This window comes from Podarcis vaucheri (assembly GCF_965113315.1).
Source record: "Podarcis vaucheri genome assembly, chromosome: 1".
NCBI lineage: Eukaryota > Metazoa > Chordata > Lepidosauria > Squamata > Lacertidae > Podarcis > Podarcis vaucheri.
In genome coordinates this window covers 120,893,556-120,912,291 of record NC_138759.1, presented here as the reverse complement: position 1 = coordinate 120,912,291, position 18,736 = coordinate 120,893,556, and the positions used below count along the sequence as shown (strand labels likewise).

The 18,736-nt window shown below is 44.8% G+C and overlaps 1 long non-coding RNA gene across 1 annotated transcript; it reads right to left on the bottom strand.

The window, feature by feature from the left end:
- Positions 1-3,221: 3,221 nt before the first annotated feature.
- LOC309525311 lies at positions 3,222-18,326 on the bottom strand. The gene is made up of 3 exons (XR_014216139.1): positions 17,923-18,326; positions 16,111-16,296; positions 3,222-3,408 (listed from the first exon to the last, which is right to left on the bottom strand). It is a non-coding gene; the product is annotated as an uncharacterized lncRNA (long non-coding RNA).
- Between the last annotated feature and the right edge of the window lie 410 nt (positions 18,327-18,736).

The following is an 18,736-nucleotide window of genomic DNA, read 5'->3' as shown; positions in this document are numbered from 1 at the left end:
GGACGCGGGTGGCGCTGTGGGTAAAACCTCAGTGCCTAGGACTTGCCGATCGCATGGTCGGCGGTTCGAATCCCCGCGACGGGGTGAGCTCCCATCTTTCGGTCCCAGCTCCTGCCCACCTAGCAGTTCGAAAGCACCCCTAAGTGCAAGTAGATAAATAGGTACCGCTTTATAGCGGGAAGATAAACGGCGTTTCCGTGTGCTGCGCTGGTGCTGGCTCGCCAGAGCAGCTTCGTCACGCTGGCCACGTGACCCGGAAGTGTCTCCGGACAGCGCTGGCCCCCGGCCTATTAAGTGAGATGGGCGCACAACCCTAGAGTCGGACATGACTGGCCCGTACGGGCAGGGGTACCTTTACCTTTATACAGTGGTACCTCGCAAGACGAATGCTTCGCAAGACGAAAAACGTGCAGGACGAAAGAGTTTTCCTTTTTTTGAGTCGTTCCGCAAGACGAATTTCCCTATGGGCTTGCTTTGCAAGACGAAACGTCTTGCGAGTTCTTGCGAGTTTGTTTCCTTTTTCTTAAAGCCGCTAAGCTGTTAATAGCCGCTAAGCCGTTAATAGCCGCTAAGCCGCTAATAGCCGTGCTTCACAAGACGAAAAAACCGCAAGACGAAGAGACTCGCGGAGCGGGTTAATTTCATCTTGCGAGGCACCACTGTATATAAAATACTATTTTCATTACGTGTGCATATGAGCAGCATCCACTAGATGGCAAGCATCACCAAAGTTGCTTGTCAGCAATTTCCATTTCTCTGAATCTGTGATTGCCAGACGGACAGTGATGCATCTTACAGTTCAAAGATCTTTCTTGTGCTTATGTTGATCAGCTAAAAAAGTGTAGATTTAGTCAACACGTCCTATTAGAAGTAGCTTCCTGGATACTGCTTTTGTGCAATTCCTTTACCTGTCATTTCTGATGCTACCTGATTTACCAACCTTTTATCTCTGATTGAGCTATGGGAATACAAATTTGGTTGAAAAACTACATGCAAATCCAGAGCTTCCTGATAGCAAACTACACTGAGAAAATAAAGTGATTCCCATATGTAGCGCCATACAGTCCTACATTGCCAACAGACAATCATTATGGGGTATTCTATTCCACTGAGCCTAGGGCTTGCCGATCAGAAGGTCGGCGGTTCGAATCCCCGCGACAAGGTGAATTCCCATTGTTCGGTCCCAGCTCCTGCCCACCTAGCAGTTCGAAAGCACGTCAAAGTGCAAGTAGATAAATAGGTACCACTCCTACGGGAAGGTAAACGGCGTTTCCATGCGCTGCTCTGGTTTCGCCAGAAGCGGCTTAGTCATGCTGGCCACATGACCCGGAAGTTGTCTGCGGACAAACGCCGGCTCCCTTGGCCTATAGAGTGAGATGAGCACTGCAACCCCAGAGTCGTCCACGACTGGACCTAAAGGTCAGGGGTACCTTTTCCTTTATTTAGCTCCATAGAGCTTTTATACTAAATACAAATTGAGATACTACCAGCCAGTGCTTTTTTCTTTAAAAATGTTTAGGGGCACTTTCATTTTCCTACTCATATTGAAATACCGCTCCTCAATGAGGCCAAACTTAGATTCACAAAATGTTTAGAGGGTATGTGCACCCCTGCGTACCCCCAGAAAAAAAACACCACTGCTACCAACTATCTACAATACAAAAAAACCACACAAAAATTGGACATACTTTAAAAGGGTTTAAACAGTTGCAGATGTTGACTATTTACAGTTTAGTAGCGCTGCAGAGAGCTTGCTGGGGAGACTATGCATAACAAGGAACTCAAAAATAACTTTAACAAGGTTTTAATAACAAAACAAAAACTCATTTTACACTAAAAGTAACAACAACAAACATGACCCAACCACCAACCCATCCCCCAGGGTAAGGAGAGAGCTAGGTGCTGCTCCTTATATACTATACCCAAATGCTGACACAGCTTGATTAACACAACCTAGCAGCACCTGCTATGTTTCACAGCTGTAAGACTGGGTCTCAGTGGCGTAGCGTGGGGGGTGCAGGGGGGGCGGCTGCACCGGGCGCAACATCTGGGGGTTAGGGTTAGGGGGCACAAATCCACAGGTTAGGGGGCGCAAATCCACGGGTTAGGGGGCACAAATTACTTGCCTTGCCCCGGGTGCTGACAACCCACGGTACGCCACTGCTGGGTCTCGTTATTTGCCCTGGCCCTTAAAGACATACACAACTTGTGAGACAATAATGAACCTTCACATTTTACAGTGACCATTCAACAGCAAGCACCATGTACAAAAATACTAGCATTTAAGCACACCGTTCTAGTGACTAGAAAAAATTGGGTTTGCTTTTGCAGCCCAACTCCCCAAGGGACTCGGTGTCCCTTAAGTTCATGTTTGGTCAGAGAAGAATGGATGAAGGCAGGATTCGGCGAAAAGCAAGGAAGATCTTTATTTTTCTGTTGCAGCAGAGTCGTCCCCCCACCCTCACTTGCAAGGAGGTGAGAGACCAAGAACAAAGCTGTGCAAGAACTTTTACAGACTTGAAATTGCTTAAGCGCTTAATCAAAGACCACCCAAAAGGCATTATGTATTGGGGAATATTTCCTAAATTTTGAAGGGTGAAGGTTTGGTTTTCTGCGGAGTGTGTGCCTGCTATGTGTGTGCACCCTAAAATGTTACAACACATTAAAAAAAACCCACAGAGAAGCAGTAGCCATGATGTTGACACAGATCTTCCTTTACATTTTTCATATTCATCCCCTCTGCCACTAACCCCCCCCCCAAAAAAAACTGCAAAACTTAATGTACAAAACTGTAATGGCCCCTATGCATTACAACCTGGTCAACTTTTAAGTCAAAAGCAACATGCTTGCAGAACAGAACAGCAGCTTTTACAAATGGGTTTCTGCTGAAATTGAAATTGTTCCCTTGTTAATCTCAGCCTTCCATTCCAGGCCAACAGGCTATTTTGGCTTTTATTAGATGCAGTAGAATCCAAAATAGAGGCTGAATAAAGTAATTGAATAGGAAGATAGTATAGTTTAGCCACCTCTCTCTCCCCCCTTTGCTTTTATTCTCTCCCTGGGGGAAAAGCTCTTATTATTCTTTATTCTCAATCCAGTTGTTCCTTTTGGCAATCATGTAAATCCTGGCAACCGTCTCACAGCAGAAGGAGAAGTCAAATCAGCAGGAAGTTTCTTATGAGAGCAACAGGCAGCCGAGGAAGAAGAAAACCCCCAAACAATCGCTCTCAAAAGTGTTGCATTTATTTATTTTTTTAACTCCTTAAGAGATAAAAGGGGCCCTTATTCACTGAAAACACTTAGATACTCTTGAGAATAGAGTGCCCTTGATAATTGGTTTCAGCAAAGCCGGTGCCTCTGGGGGGAAAAAAAAGCCATCTCTTCATTTCAAGTTGTTCCATTTCAAATCTGCAAATAGAAGGAAATGGTTCTCTCTAGCGTCCTTTGTATTCTTCACACAAACGTTGACACCAGATTATGGGCAGGGATGACAATTAGGGTCCCTGGGTCAACAGCATCCTAAAGCAGGACGAGACACCTGCGGATGCCACAGGGTTGCCAACACCTGGCAGACAAAAGTCTGGGACCTGGAGAAAAACCTTGCAGTAAGAGGGCAAAACCAAATGAGCGAAATGCTCCAGAAAAGGGCAAGGTGGGGAAGGAGATGGGGGGCAGGGGGAGAGAGACTGGGAAGAGAAAGTGTGTAGACCATCAAGTAACTGGGAGACCACATCCCAAACCTAAAGCACCAGGGCACATCCTAAAGGTAAAGGAACCCCTGACCATTAGGTCCAGTTGTGGCCGACTCTGAGGTTGCGGTGCTCATCTTGCTTTATTGGCCGAGGGAGCCAGCGTACAGCTCCCGGGTCATGTGGCCAGCATGACTAAGCCGCTTCTGGCGAACCAGAGCAGCGCACGGAAACGCCATTTACCTTCCCGCCGGAGTGGTACCTATATATCTTCTTGCACTTTGACGTGCTTTTGAACTGCTAGGTTGGCAGGAGCAGGGACCGAGCAACGGGAGCTCACCCCGTAGCGGGGATTCAAACCACTGACCTTCTGATTGGCAAGTCCTAGGCTCTGTGGATTAACCCACAGCACCTAGAGTGGCACAATTCTGTGTCCAGGGCAGCTGTCTGCCAGCTCCATCTGGTATGAAGGCTGAGACCCTACCTGTCCGCGGACTGTCTCGCCAGAGTGGTGCATGCTCTCGTTATCTCCCACTTGGACTACTGCAATGCACTCTACGCTAACAACCAATGCGCTCTACGGCTAACAACCAATAATAAAACCAAGTTGATTAAAATACAATTTAAAAAACAAGATTAAAATACAACATTAAAACATTAAGATGCAGCCTCTTCAGAGGAGGAGAAAGGAAAAAAGAAAGAGGGGGAGGGAATCGAATTGATTCTAAGCCAAAGGCCAGGTGGAACAACTCTGTCTTACAGGCCCTACGGAAAGAAATCAGATCCTGCAGGGCCCTGGTCTCATGAGGCAGAGCGTTCCACCAGGCCGGAGCCAGTGTTGAAAAGGCCCTGGCTCTGGTTGAAGCTAATCTAACTTCCTTAGGGCCCGGGACCTCTAGGGTGTTGCTATTTATGGACCTTGAGGCTCTCCTTGGGGCGTACCGGGCGAGGCAGTCCCGTAGGTACGAGGGTCCTAGGCCGTGAAGGGCTTTAAATGCAGTTCTGCAACAGGAGCGAAACCTCCCCTGTACCCTTGACACTGGATAACCTAGCCCTCATTAATAGAGGCACCCAGGACCATGCTGGGGTTGGGCAGCCAGGTACACTGGCCTCAGGGGGCTAGGTTGGCTGGAGGGCACATCAAGGACAGGCCAGACTTATGCTGTTTTGAGTTTAGAACTTTATTCGAACAAGACTTCTGCTCCAGGCCTCAGACAAGCTCTGTAAGGGTCTGGGAGGCATCCAAAGGGGTGTCATTGTATTCCTAGGGCACAGAGATGGAGTGCATATCTCCGTAGTACACAGAAATTTAGGACGCATGCTATACTTATTGGCATTTTGACAGTTAATCGAGAATAATAAGGATTTTGCACATTTTCCATTTGGGCAGTGTTATGTACTGAGTTGAATAGGATCCAAACTGCAGCAGTCTGATTGGTCCTAGAACAATAGGATTCAGAATGCAGCAGTCTGATTGGTCCTAGAACAATGCAGCAGTATGATTGGTTGGCAGGAACCACCCAATCCTGCTCCAGATAGAAGTGAATCCACAACCTGATTGGCTTACAGTAGAATTCTGGAATTAGCCAATCATGTGCAGCCCATTGTGTAAATAATGTATATAAAGCAGATACTGTAAGGGGACTTTCATTCATTCCTCCTCACCACTATAAGCTGAATAAAGAGCATGAAATCACTTTGCGACTCTGAGTATATTTCAGGCAGGCTGCAGCTGTTTTTCTGTGGGCAATGCCAATTGTAACAGCAGCACTGCAACCACTGAGCAAGGCTGTTCCTCTTGCTACATCAGGGCTATAAGAAATGCATTCATTTGGCCCCCAAATTATCTGCTTCCAAACCTGCCCAAAATAGGTCAAGGTAAGATACGAGACTCTTAAACTTCACCTTTATGTTAAAACATGTCGTGAAGCCATTAATTACAGATGGCGTAAGGTCTGCATTTGATACCTATTTTGCAGCAATCATTATCATACAAATTAAACTAAGCCACTCTGGAGAAGTACTTATATTCTCTCAAATAAGACAAGGGAAAACTTACAGGTCAGTGTCGAAGTGGGGTAATTATTAGTTTAAAGATTTTATTTTAAAATGTATATCTGGAGCATCTGACTTCAGTGATGAAATCGCAAGGCATGCAGTAGAACTTGAGTTTCAGCACATGATCTTATATTTAATTATGTCTTTGTAGTCAAGTAATAGACTCATACAGTTGGAAGGGTGGCGCTGTGGTCTACCACTGACCCTCTTCGGCTTGCCAACCAGAAGGTCAGTGGTTCGAATCCCCACAATGGGGGTGAGCTCCCGTTGTTCTGTCCCAGCTCCTGCCAACCTAGCAGTTCGAAATTATGCCAGTGCAAGTAGATAAATAGGTACTGCTGCGGCGGGAAGGTAAACAGAAGCTCTGGTTTCCGTCACAGTGTTCCGTTGCACCAGAAGCGGTTTAGTCCTGCTGGCTACATGACCCAGAAAGCTGTGGACAAACGCCGGCTCCCTCGGCCTGAAAGTGAGATGAACGCTGCAACCCCATACAGTGGTACCTCGATTTAAGAACAGTCCTGTTTAAGAACGATTCAGTTTAAGATCACTGCAAAACTGGAAGTAGTGTCCCGATTTTAGAACTTTACCTTGGTCTAAGAATGGAATCCGAACGGTGGAAGGGCGTTGGCAGCAGGAGGTCTCATTAGGGAAAGTGTGCCTCGGTTTAAGAACAGTTTCGGTTTAAGAACAGACTACCGGAATGGATTAAGTTCGTAAACCGAGGTAACACTGTACTGGAGGTCCGTTCTTAACCTGAAACTGTTCTTAACCTGAGGTACCACTTTAGCTAATGGGGCCTCCCACTACCGCCACACGATTTCTGTTCTCATCCTGAAGCAAAGTTCTTAACCTGAGGTACTATTTCTGGGTTAGTGGAGTCTGTAGCCTGAAGCGTCCGTAACCTGAAGCGTCTGTAACCCAAGATACCACTGTAGTTGCCTTTGACTGGACTTAACTGTCCAGGGGGCCTTTACCTGTTACCTACAAATGTCATCTAGTCCACCTCTCTGCTGGTGCAGGAAATCCACTGCATTGAATCATAGAATCATAGAATCATAGAGTTGGACGAGACCACAAGGGCCATCGAGTCCAACCCCCTGCCAAGCATTGCTAAGAGATGGTCATGATGATGAGCCTATGAGCCTATGCTTAAGAAACTTCAAATGAATGAGAGTCTACTACCTCCTAAGGGAGTCTGTTTCATTGCCCAAATGCTTATCATATATTTTTTGCATAAAATGGGCAATAAAATAAGACATGTGTGATGGATTCAACCTGTTTTGTCTGGGATTTTCGAGAAGCTACCTTGCAAAACTGCAGATGGTAGTGTTGTCAAAATCCCCTTTCTTATCATTTCAACCATTTGGTTTGGGTCCTACAGATCTGCTCCTTCATCTAGGTGACTTCAAATATCTAAATATGGCTAATCATTTCCTCTTTCCACTTAAGTCCACCAAGGTCTCAGAACTTTGTTTTATTCTTGTTCCTGAAGGTCTTTTCCCCCCAGGTTTTAAAGCATTTTATTCACTTGTTTTGCAAATGTAGCAGATAAGCCAGTGGGATGTAAAATATCTCCCCTGTACTTATTTTCACACGCCTTCCTAATGTTGAAAAACAATATTTTGCATGTAGGTGTTCTGTGTCAATACAATTAGTTTGAACAATGAATAATAATAATAATTTATACCCCGCCCGTATAGCTGGGTTTCCGCAGCCTCTCTGTGTGGCTCCCAACAGAATATTAATAAAAAAGCAATAAACCACCAAACATTAAAAACTTCCCTAAATAGGGCTGCCTTCAGATGTCTTCAGATAGTTGTTTATTTCCTTGACATCTGATGGAGGGTATTCCACAGGGCGGGTGCCACTACCAAGAAGGCCCTCTGCCTGGTTCCCTATAACTTCACTTCTCGCAGTGGGGAACCGCCAGAAGGCCCTTGGAGCTGGACCTCAGTGTCTGGGCTGAATGATGGGGGTGGAGATGCTCCTTCAAGTATACTGGGCCAAGGCCATTTAGGGCTTTAAAGGTCAGCAAAAACACTTTGAATTTTGCTCAGGAAAACTCCACTAGTTCAAGAGGCAACTTCTTTTCCACAGTGGTCAACTGGCTTCCTCTGCGAAGCCCAGAAGCAGGATAGGACCAGAATAGCCCTCTCCTGCTCATGATCCACATCAACAAGCATTCAGAGTCTCTGATCTTGGGAGCTTTGAAACTGCCAGCCTGCTTGCAATTTCTCCAGGCTGGCAGAAACGGGAGTGTTTTTGTTTTCTATTTAACAAATGCTGGAGATTTTCATTCACATTTCAATACTTAACTGGTCTCTTGGTATCCATTACAATATTGTCACCGACTGCTGGAACGCTACCAATGATTTGTTGTCAAAAACAGAAATTTCAAAAGCCTGCGGGATTAGTTGGGTCAGAAATTATGCACTGTGCTTCATTACCATATTACTGAAATTACATGCAGTCTAAACATTGTGTTTTTCCTCTTGATATATAATCACATCATGTTAAGATTTGATTCCAGAAGACTTAGCTAATTAGTTTTCATCATCTTCAGCTTATGTTTACGTTTCCTTGTAGCTGCTTGCAAGTCTCATGCCAGTATTTTTCAGCGGAGTTTGTCAAAAGTAGTTAACCCTGTCTTTGCTAGTTGTCTCGGGAGACTGTAGTGCTCTGGGTACGTACATTCCACATACTGAAGCCTTTTTCATTTGGGAGGTGTCGCTGTACTGGCAACTGCCGCTCATGAGCACGCAGTATGCAATACGCTCCTGAATCTCTCTTGTTTATAATACCATTATGGGATACATGACTCTGCTAAGTGTAATAAAAAGAGTGTCTTAGGCCCTCACCTTTCTCTATCACACAAAGTAAGGGATACGGAACCCAGAGCTTCCTGATAGCAGATGACACAGAGAAGATAAAGTGATCCCCATATGATTGTTAGAACCCAATACTAAGATACTTTCAAGAATGTATAATTTGCTGTTAAAATGGAATACTCAGGATGAAACGGTAAAATCTGCTATAATTAAATGGGCACAGGATGTTGGACATAACATTATGTTTGCTGACTGGGAACAGTTGTGGACCACAGGTACGAAATGTACGGCATGTAATGCCTTAAGAGAGAATATTATGAAAATGATATATAGGTGGTACATGACCCCAGTCAAGCTTGCAAAAATTTATCACTTGCCCGACAATAAATGCTGGAAATGTAAAGAAACAGAAGGTACATTCTTTCACCTTTGGTGGACGTGCCCAAGGATTAAGGCGTTCTGGGAGATGATATATAATGAAATGAAAAAGGTATTTAAATATACCTTCCTGAAGAAACCAGAGGCCTTTCTCCTGGGCATGGTCGGCCAATTGGTGCCAAAAAAGGATAGAACTTTCTTTATGTATGCTACAACAGCAGCAAGATTACTCATCGTGAAGTATTGGAAGACCCAGGAGCTACCCACACTGGAAGAATGGCAGATGAAAGTGATGGACTACATGGAATTGGCAGAAATGACTGGCAGAATTCGTGACCAGGGAGAAGAGTCGGTGGAGGAAGATTGGAAGAAATTTAAAGACTACTTGCAGAAGCACTGTAAAATTAAGGAATGTTAAAATGATGTCTGATTGAAAAGAAGTGGTACTGGTAAAAAGATTTTAAAGAAAATGTAAATGGGGATTGATAAAGGATAAATGCTAGAGGGTAAGGATTTGCTGAATTTAATATTTGAACTGGAGTACAAGGTGGGAGGTGGGAGGAGGTCAGGAAACAAGTGAATGAAGTATGAGAGATGAAAATATTAACCTATTTTCTGTTTTGCTTTTTGGTTGTTCTTTTCTTCCTTTCTTTTCTTCTTTCTTTTATTTTGCTAATTGTTTCTTATTGTGTATTTTTTATATGTTTTGGTTCTGTATTGTTTGTGAAACTTTAATAAATATTATTTTAAAAAATAATAATAATAAAGTGAGTCCCATATGTAGCGCCATACAGTCCTATGTTGCCAACATAGGACATGGGTGGCACTGTGGTCTAAACCACTGAGCCACTTGGGCCGGCCGATCAGAAGGTCGGCAGTTTGAATCCCCATGACAGAGAGAGCTCCCATTCATAGCTGTCAACGTTTTCCCTTTTTTAAGGGAAATTCCTTTATTCCAAATAGGATTCCTCGCAAGAAAAGGGAAAAGTTGACAGCTATGCTCCCATTGCTCTGTCCCAGCTCCTGCCAATTTAGCAGTTCGAAAGCACACCAGTGCAAGTAGATAAATAGGTACCGCTGTGGTGGGAAGGTAAAGAGAGTTTCCGTGCGCTCTGGTTTTCACCACGCTGTTCCATTGCACCAGAAGCAGTTTAGTCATGCTGGCTACATGGACTATGGACAAACACTGGCTCCCTCGGCCTGAAAGCAAGATGAGCACCACAACCCCATAGTCGCCTTTGACTAGACTTAAACGTCCAGGGGTCCTTTACCTTTACTATTTAACACACAAGGTGGAGGTTGGTGGAACAGTCACCCCACCTTTTTTTTTTACTCAACTACATGCCTGCACATGTCTGAATACAGTTAATGCAAGTTAATAGTGTGAGAGATCTCCATAAACGTGCACAGGAGGAAATAATAGGTTGGATCCCAAGTGATGAGTAGGGCTGGAATGCAACCGCCAACAGCAAGGACCCTGTTACCTCAAGCATCCTTGCAAAAGGGACGAGACTCTCTCCTTGTCCACTCCCAGCCTCTTCTTTTCTCCTATGCAAGCTAATGGAGCAATTGCTCTGTCAATGAAGTTGCTTTGGAAGAAAGGAGAGCCTGCATCCTTGGGAATGGCTGGGGGAGAGATGCCTGCCCCCACCAAAAACCCTTGGAGTTGCGGGATCATAGGTACATAGGAATCTGCCTTATATTTAATCAGGCCAGTGTGTGTGTGTGTGTGTGTGTGTGTGTGTGTGTGTGTGTGTGTGTATGGACCCCTGACCATTAGGTGCAGTCGTGGCCGACTCTGGGGTTGTGGCGCTCATCTCGCTTTACTGGCCAAGGGAGCCGGTGTACAGCTTCTGGGTCATGTGGCCAGCATGGCTAAGCCACTTCTGGTGAACCAGAACAGCGCACGTAAATGCCATTTATCTTCCCACTGGAGTGGTACCTATTTATCTACTTGCACTCTGATGTGCTTTCAAACTGCTAGGTTTGGGGCAGGGACCGAGCAACGGGAGCTCACTCCATCGCGGGGATTCGAACCGCCGACCTTCTGATCGGCAGGTCCTAGGCTCTGTGGTTTAACCCACAGTGCCACCTGCATCCCATATATACATAATTTTTATTAAATTTTATCATTTCCATTTCAAAATACTCATTTAAACAACCTTAAATCAATGACTTCCCTTCTTCTCTTTTCCTTGGTTCATTTTGCATACCATACATCCCTGCCTATTTTACATGAACTAAACCGTTCAGTGTTCCATTATTACATCCATCAAAACTTATTTACACTGTTGAATTTATCTTAATGCTACCAGCATTTTTAAATGAACACTATATTCACCTATATATTCAGTAAACATTTTCCAGTCTTCTTTAAACGTACTTTCTTCTTGTTCTCTTGTTCTATATGTTAAATCTTCAAGCTGCGCGTATTCCATCTGTTTAAGTTGCCATTCTTCTTTGGTTGGAACCTCACTCGTTTTCGATTTTTGGGCTAACAAAACACGGGCTGCCGTAGTAGCATACATAAATAGTCTCTTTTGACACCTGGGAATTGCCCTCTGAATTATCCCCAACAAAAAAGACTTTGGGGTTTTTTTGAAAAGTACTTTTAAAATATTTTTACCCTATTCATTATATATCATTTCCCAATACTCTTTTACCCTTTTAATCCATCTAGCTCAGGGGTCTGCAACCTTTAAGACAAAAAGAGCCACTTGGACCCGTTTCCAAAGAAAAAAAAACCCTGAGCCGCAAAACTCGTCATTATAAAAATAACTTTTTTGTCACTTTTATTATTATTTCTTTGTTTGGCCCCTCAGAATTACTCCTCCTCATAGAAATAAACGTTAAATTAACAAGTTACCTTTTTGTGTGTGTGTGTTCTTCACTCCCCTTCAAAACAGTGACCAGCGTACATGCCCCCTTTCAATGCAGTGACCAGCGTTCATGCCCCTTACAATGTAGTGGGCGGGCGGGCAGGAAGGTGACGTCGGGACGGTGCGTGACTAACGCACGCACCGCCCCCATGCGACGTCACAGCCAGTACAGCGCCCGCGACAGTGGGGAGTGTCAGGGCGCACAATGCGCCTCCTCCCCTCGCTAGTATCCGCCCCAGAGCCGCGGCAAAGGTGTAAAAGAGCCACATGCGGCTCCGGAGCCGCGGGTTGCAGACCCCTGATCTAGCTGAATAGACGTTTCCCCGCAGTCAAGTTCTGTAGGACTTCAGGGGAAACAGACAGTGTCCAGAGTGCAAGCAAAAAGTCCAGGTCTAGGGTTCAGATACCATGCTAACTGAGATTAATCAAAAGTGGAAGAAGCAAAAACGTGCAAGCTCCTCATCATGGCTGTGCCAGAGGAGAGGGGGGGGCACAGAACCCCAGGCTCATTTTTGTCATGATAAACTATGGCTTGTGACATGGGCTTAGCCAGGGGGATGCAGGCAGGCATCTGCCCCCCCCCATCAAGTAAATTAATAAAAATTCTTAACAAAATAATAACAAGGAAGTCACGCATGGGGGGAGGGAAGACACAGGGCAAGAAATAAGAAATGGATAAATGCTGGTACATAATGAAATGTGAAAATGTGAATTTATGAATATCATGTATTCTGTAGGTAGGTTGAGTTAGTGTAGCGAAATAAGCTGAGTCAGGAACACAAGTAAAAATCTGAGAGGTGGTTTAGTGAGTGATTTAGCAGAAGTTATAGGTCTGGATAGGCACCCCATGGTTGTAATGGACCGATACTGTTTATGAAGCCACACGCCTGTTAAACTGCAATAAATAAACAGAAGTTTATGTTCCAATTTAACCCTGACTGGACTCAGTATTTTACCCAGGTAGGGCCTGGGTGGTGGCAGTGAGAAATAAAGTGGTGGCACAGGGATCAATAGACGGTGAAATGTCCGGGGACCCTGTGTGATCGCCACAGAAAAGTAATGTATGTAAAGATTCCATATACAGTGGTACCTCGGGTTAAGTACTTAATTCGTTTCAGAGGTCCGTTCTTAACCTGAAACTGTTCTTAACCCGAAGGATCACTTTAGCTAATGGGGCCTCCTGCTGCTGCCGTGCCGCAGGAGCACGATTTCTGTTCTTATCCTGAAGCAAAGTTCTTAACCTGAAGCACTATTTCTGGGTTAGCAGAGTCTGTAACCTGAAGCGTATGTAACCTGAAGCGTCTGTAACGCAAGGCACCACTGTAGTCGATGAAGTTGTCTCATATTGTATGTATTGCAACATTAATAATAAATAAATAAATGGGGGGATTCTTAACTAACTGACCAATTTCATTACAAATAACTTGGTTCTGCCCCCCCAACATAAAGCTTGCCCCCCCTAAAATAAATCTTGGCTACGCCCATGATTTGTGATGTCTGAATGCAGTTGATGGCTGTAATTCTCTGCAACCTCTTCATTCACCCCACTGAGGTCATTGCAATGCCCCCCTCTTTAAAAGCTATTATATGGCATGCCATTTTATCATCAAATTCTCTAGTCCATATGTTCTTTCCTGGGGTTTTCCTTGCATTCTCATACGCCTTAGGGCAGGCATGTCCAACTGGTCGATCGCAACTGAAATATACTTGGAGTCGAGAGTGGATTTCATGCTCTTTATTCAGCTCATAGTGGTGAGGAGGAATGAAAGTTTCCCCAAAGTATCTGCTTTATATACATTATTTACACAATGGGCTACACGTGATTGGCTAATTCCGGAACTCTCCTGTAGGCCAAACAGGTTGTGGATTCACTTCCATCTGGAGCTGGATTCGGTGGCTCCTGCAGACCAATCAGACTGCTGCATTTTGGATCCTGTTGTTCTAGGACCAATCAGATTGCTGCATTTTGGATCCTATTGTTCTAGGACCAATCAGACTGCTGCATTTTGGATCCTATTCAACTCAGTACATAACAGCAATCTACTCTGGTCAATCGCGGGGCTAACCACTGATCAACAACTTTGGTCAATCCAGTGGGTAGATCCCTGCCAGTTTGTTAATAGTGGGAGTAGATCGCAGTCTGCCTTAGGAGATTTCCCCTTGCTTTCCCCCTTATTTTTGCCTACTATTCTAAGTACTTGACACAATTATATATTTAGAAATAAATGCACTTGACACACATATAAGTAGATGCTAGGCTTGAGCCCATGATATATAATTACAGTTTGCATCACTATCACGGAACGTATTATTAAAAGGGAAGTTATGACACTTTCAAATCCACATTAGCATATCAAAGAATGTGCTCTTAAATTGGAATGCGTGAAATAAGTTACATTTAACACACACATATAAGGGACCTGCAGATTCTATCTATTCATGTAGTTTAGAAAGAGATTTGTCTGACCAATTTAAGATGTTCCCCTTGCATAATCCACTCGCAAGGCCCATTGTCCCTTGACTTGTAGGGGAAATGTCTCACACACATGATGGCATACAATGAAATAGGCTCTGGCTATTCCTGTCCACATAGGGACGCGGGTAGTGCTGTGGGTTAAACCACAGAGCCAAGGGCTTGCCGATCAAAAGGTTGGCAGTTCGAATCCCCGCGACGGAGTGAGCTCCCGTTGCTCGGTCCCTGCTCCTGCCAACCTAGCAGTTCGAAAGCACGCCAGTGCAAGTAGATAAATAGGTACCGCTCTGGCAGGAAGGTAAACGGCGTTTCTGTGAGCTGCTCTGGTTCGCCAGAAGTGGCTTAGTCATGCTGGCCACATGACCCGGAAGCTGTACGCCGGCTCCCTCGGCCAATAAAGCAAGACAAGCGCTGCAACCCCAGGGTCAGTCACGACTGGGCCTAATGGTCAGGGGTCCCTTTACCTTTACCTATTCCTGTCCACACTGCAGGGTGACAGAATTCAGCCACCAGCACAATATGATGCAAATGAGTCATGCCATAGCATGCTTTGCAGACTCTCCTCATAAACCTCACAAACCTCACTTCATTTTCATCCTGCTTAGTGAGAAAGGGGCTCTCTCATGTTAGGCAAGAAGGCTGCGGAAGCAAAACGCTTTGTCACTACTTTACCAGCCTGACTGACTTTTGCTATGGCCGTTGAAGAAGCATCTTCACTTCTTCCATAGCCACCACAGAAGGAAAGTAGATTGATGAAGTAGGAATGGTGAATTCGGGTTATGACAACCAACCACGACTGCTGGAAGAATAGTGGAGGGAGCAGAATTAAGCCAGTTAGGGTGGGCAATGAGCTGGTGTGGGGCAGGGAATATGGTCTAGGGTGGGGGGAAGCCTCAGGTCCAGGGGTGTAATGCGGCCATAAAAAAAATCAACACGTGAGAGAGGAGCTAGCTAACCCGTAACTACAGCTAACCACCGGAGTTATCCATGTGCAGAATGGAATGCGTTTCAGGAGTTACAGTACAGTGGTACCTCAGGTTACATATTCTTCAGGTTACATATGCTTCAGGTTACACACTCCACTAACCCTGAAATAGTGCTTCAGGTTAAGAACTTTGCTTCAGGACAAGAACAGAAATCGGGCTCCGGCGGTGCAGCGGCAGCAGGAGGCCCCATTAGCTAAAGTGGTGCTTCAGTTTAAGAACAGTTTCAGGTTAAGAACAGACCTCCGGAACGAATTAAATACTTAGCCTGAGGTACCACTGTAAACTGCTAAGAAAGAAGTCTGAGGGCTAAAGAAATAATAAAAAAGAGTTTTAGGAGCTATGTGTTTGTGATCTAGACTGTCCCGTGGCATCGCTTCCACGCAGGCCCAGGTCTGGAGACCTGTCTGCCGTGCTCCAATCATCACCTGCCACTCTCTGAGTGGTTATTTGGGGAGGCCTGATCTGTGGGAGAGGTCCATCTCTAGCTGCACTGCTGTTCTTATTCCTCCTCCCCTCTATTATATACAGGTACAAGAGAGGCCCTTTTTGAGCAGACTGAGCAGGGTCATACTTGTAGAACATAATGACCGCTCCCCACATTAAATGGGGGGGGCACCCTTTGCGTGGTTGCGTGTAGCCCCTGGACCCTATGCGGCCCCATTAGCACAGGCTTGGCTTCACCTTCCCCCAGGTGGGATACCTGAAGGTCTCCGCCTACCTCAGTCACTTGCCCAATCCTGCCTATGGAAGCGTTGCCAAGGTGACCAGGCCAGGTAGGGGGAGGGACTATCTGCCCACACAATAGAGGGAGGATCTTACCTGGGAATCCTCAGTTGGCTCCAGAGCTTTTGAGCAGACTGAGAAGGGTCGTGCTTGTAGAACATAAAAACAGAAGACCATGCAGAATATTGGGGCAATAGCACCCTCCCCTTTGTGATTCCCTGCAACTGGTATTCAGACTCTGCCCTGCATATTTTTCTTCCACGAACCACTTGATGTACGCTGCTGCGTGAAAAGAAAACTAGGGTTGCCGTAGATTTGGAATTTCCCGGACATACACGGAATCAGTGTCCAGGTGGAAACCCGCACAAAAAAAATGTCAAGCCATGTCGGCCATATTGTTTTTGCCAATTTCCCTGAAAAATAGCTCGAAAACGTTTTCTTCTTCTTGGCGAATTTGCCATAAAAAAAAGCTCAACAACGTTTTAAAAACAACAACACAACACCTCAACACAACTTTTCAAAATACGGCAACCCCAATAAAAGTGTGTATGACTGGGGTATCTGATTAAGCTGGAAGGTACCTTTCTTCTCATGCAACCAAGTGCAATATGCAAATGGAGAGAGAAAAATACATGACATTGGGGACTGAACCAAAAGCACCAGCCCCACTCCTCACCCTACATATTTACTCCCTACATGCAAGTAATGCATAGAAAGGTCTAATATGTAACCCTAAACCTAAATAATTGTGCAGGGATATTTGTATATTGGCTTTATTTGGAGAGTCCATTTTTTGTAAAACTAGTGAAATAGTGACTACATTTTCAATTTGCAATGGCCAACACAATCTGTCCTGACACATACATGCTAGCGGAACAGGTCCTTGCCATCAGGCTGTTACTATTACCGCGTCGAAACCACTCATTTTCAAATATTATTTGTTAAGATGCGGTTTATGTAGTATGAATTACTGATCTGATATCAAACATCCTGGATGCATTCCATATGTGTGTTATTTACAGTGTATTTTCATTGTTGGTTAAATTGCTTGTCAGTTTTCTGACACAGTAATTAGATTACAACAGATCAGCCTCACTTGATGAGAAGCAAATGTTTGGGCCGTGATTGATTATTTAAGCAAATCAGTTTGGATTGAAAATGAAATATTGGTGATGGCTTACATTTAAATTATCAGCAAGCTACATTCAACCAAGCCTGGTGTACTTACTATGAAATAAGCCCCACTGAATTTAAGAAGATGAGAGAAGAAGAAGAAGAAGAAGAAGAAGAAGAAGAAGAAGAAGAAGACGACGACGACCTGGGGAAATCTTGGCAGGATATGCCAGGAGAGGAAGATGGAAAAGGTGCCGGACACAAGTTAAGAGGCTGTCCTGTATAAAGAAAGCTCCACAAGTAGATTTCTAAAAGCAGCCACACAATAAAAGCAGCCAAAATTACAACAGGAGGAGCTTTCATCGCAGAGAATGATGGTACCATGCAGCTGGACTGTGTCGTGAGGGAAATTGGCTGGGGTGGAAACAATGCAAACATCCAAAACCCAGTGGTAATCTGAACATTCTGGGATTGAATTTGGAACTATTAGTATATAAAGCCCCAAAGAATCTCAGGCCAATGGGATTAAAAGACTTCCTTAAAAATTAACATTTTGGAGCTACTTTTAAGGACAATCACCAAAAGCGACACTGAATATGTCTGGATTTCCCCAGACATTTTTAGCGATTTCCGCCTGGACATTGCTTCCAACTGCAGTATTCTGGCTATGTCTGGGAAATTCTGGATGTATGGCAACCCTTCTTCCCAGCTACTTCCAGATGTCCCAGCTAAGGTGGGAACATCAAATGAGGCCTCTATCGCCCAACTTCAGGATAGCATGTCTGCCCCACCAACCGAGGAGGCATGTGAGCCTGCGCTGGACAGCGAGATGGTCAAGCAGACAGGTCCCATCAAGGCAGTTTCATTTCAGTACAAGAGAACAAGGAGTGTTGTTGTGACTGCCTTGAAACAGGAATGTATCCCCCCCATTTCCCTAAGAGCAATGTGGTTTCATTTCCCTCCTTTGACAGCATAACTGATTGTGATTGGTTATGCAGTATTGTGACATCCTTGCGTTCTGTGTGCAATGGTGGATTTGCTAGGAATACGCAAATCAGAAAGGCCGGGCGAGAAAAATGGCAGCAAAGGTGTTATGTACTGAGTTGAATAGGATCCAAAAGGCAGCAGTCTGATTGGTCCTAGAACAATAGGATTCAGAATGCTGCAGTCTGATTGGTCCTAGAACAAAAGGATCCAGAATGCAGCAGTTTGATTGGTCCAAAGGAGCCACCCAATCCAGCTCCAGGTGGAAGGGAATCCGCAACCTGATTGGCCTACAAGAGAACCCCGGAATTAGCCAATCATGTGGGGCCCATTGTGTAAATAATGTGTATAAGGCAGACATTCTGAGGGAACTTCCATTCTTCCTCAACACTATGAGCTGAATAAAGAGAATGAAATCCACTCTCGACTCCGAGTATATTTCAAAAGGAATAATAGATGGAGAAGCAAGAGTTGGGAACTACTTCAAACTGCAGGGGTGTGGGGGAAGACCTCTTTAGAGGTTATTCGTTAAAAGCTTCATACCCACCAAAACTCTCCACTCAGAAAGTTTTGAGAATGAAAATTTGGCACCAGCTTAATAAAAAACAAACTCAGTAGCAGGAGC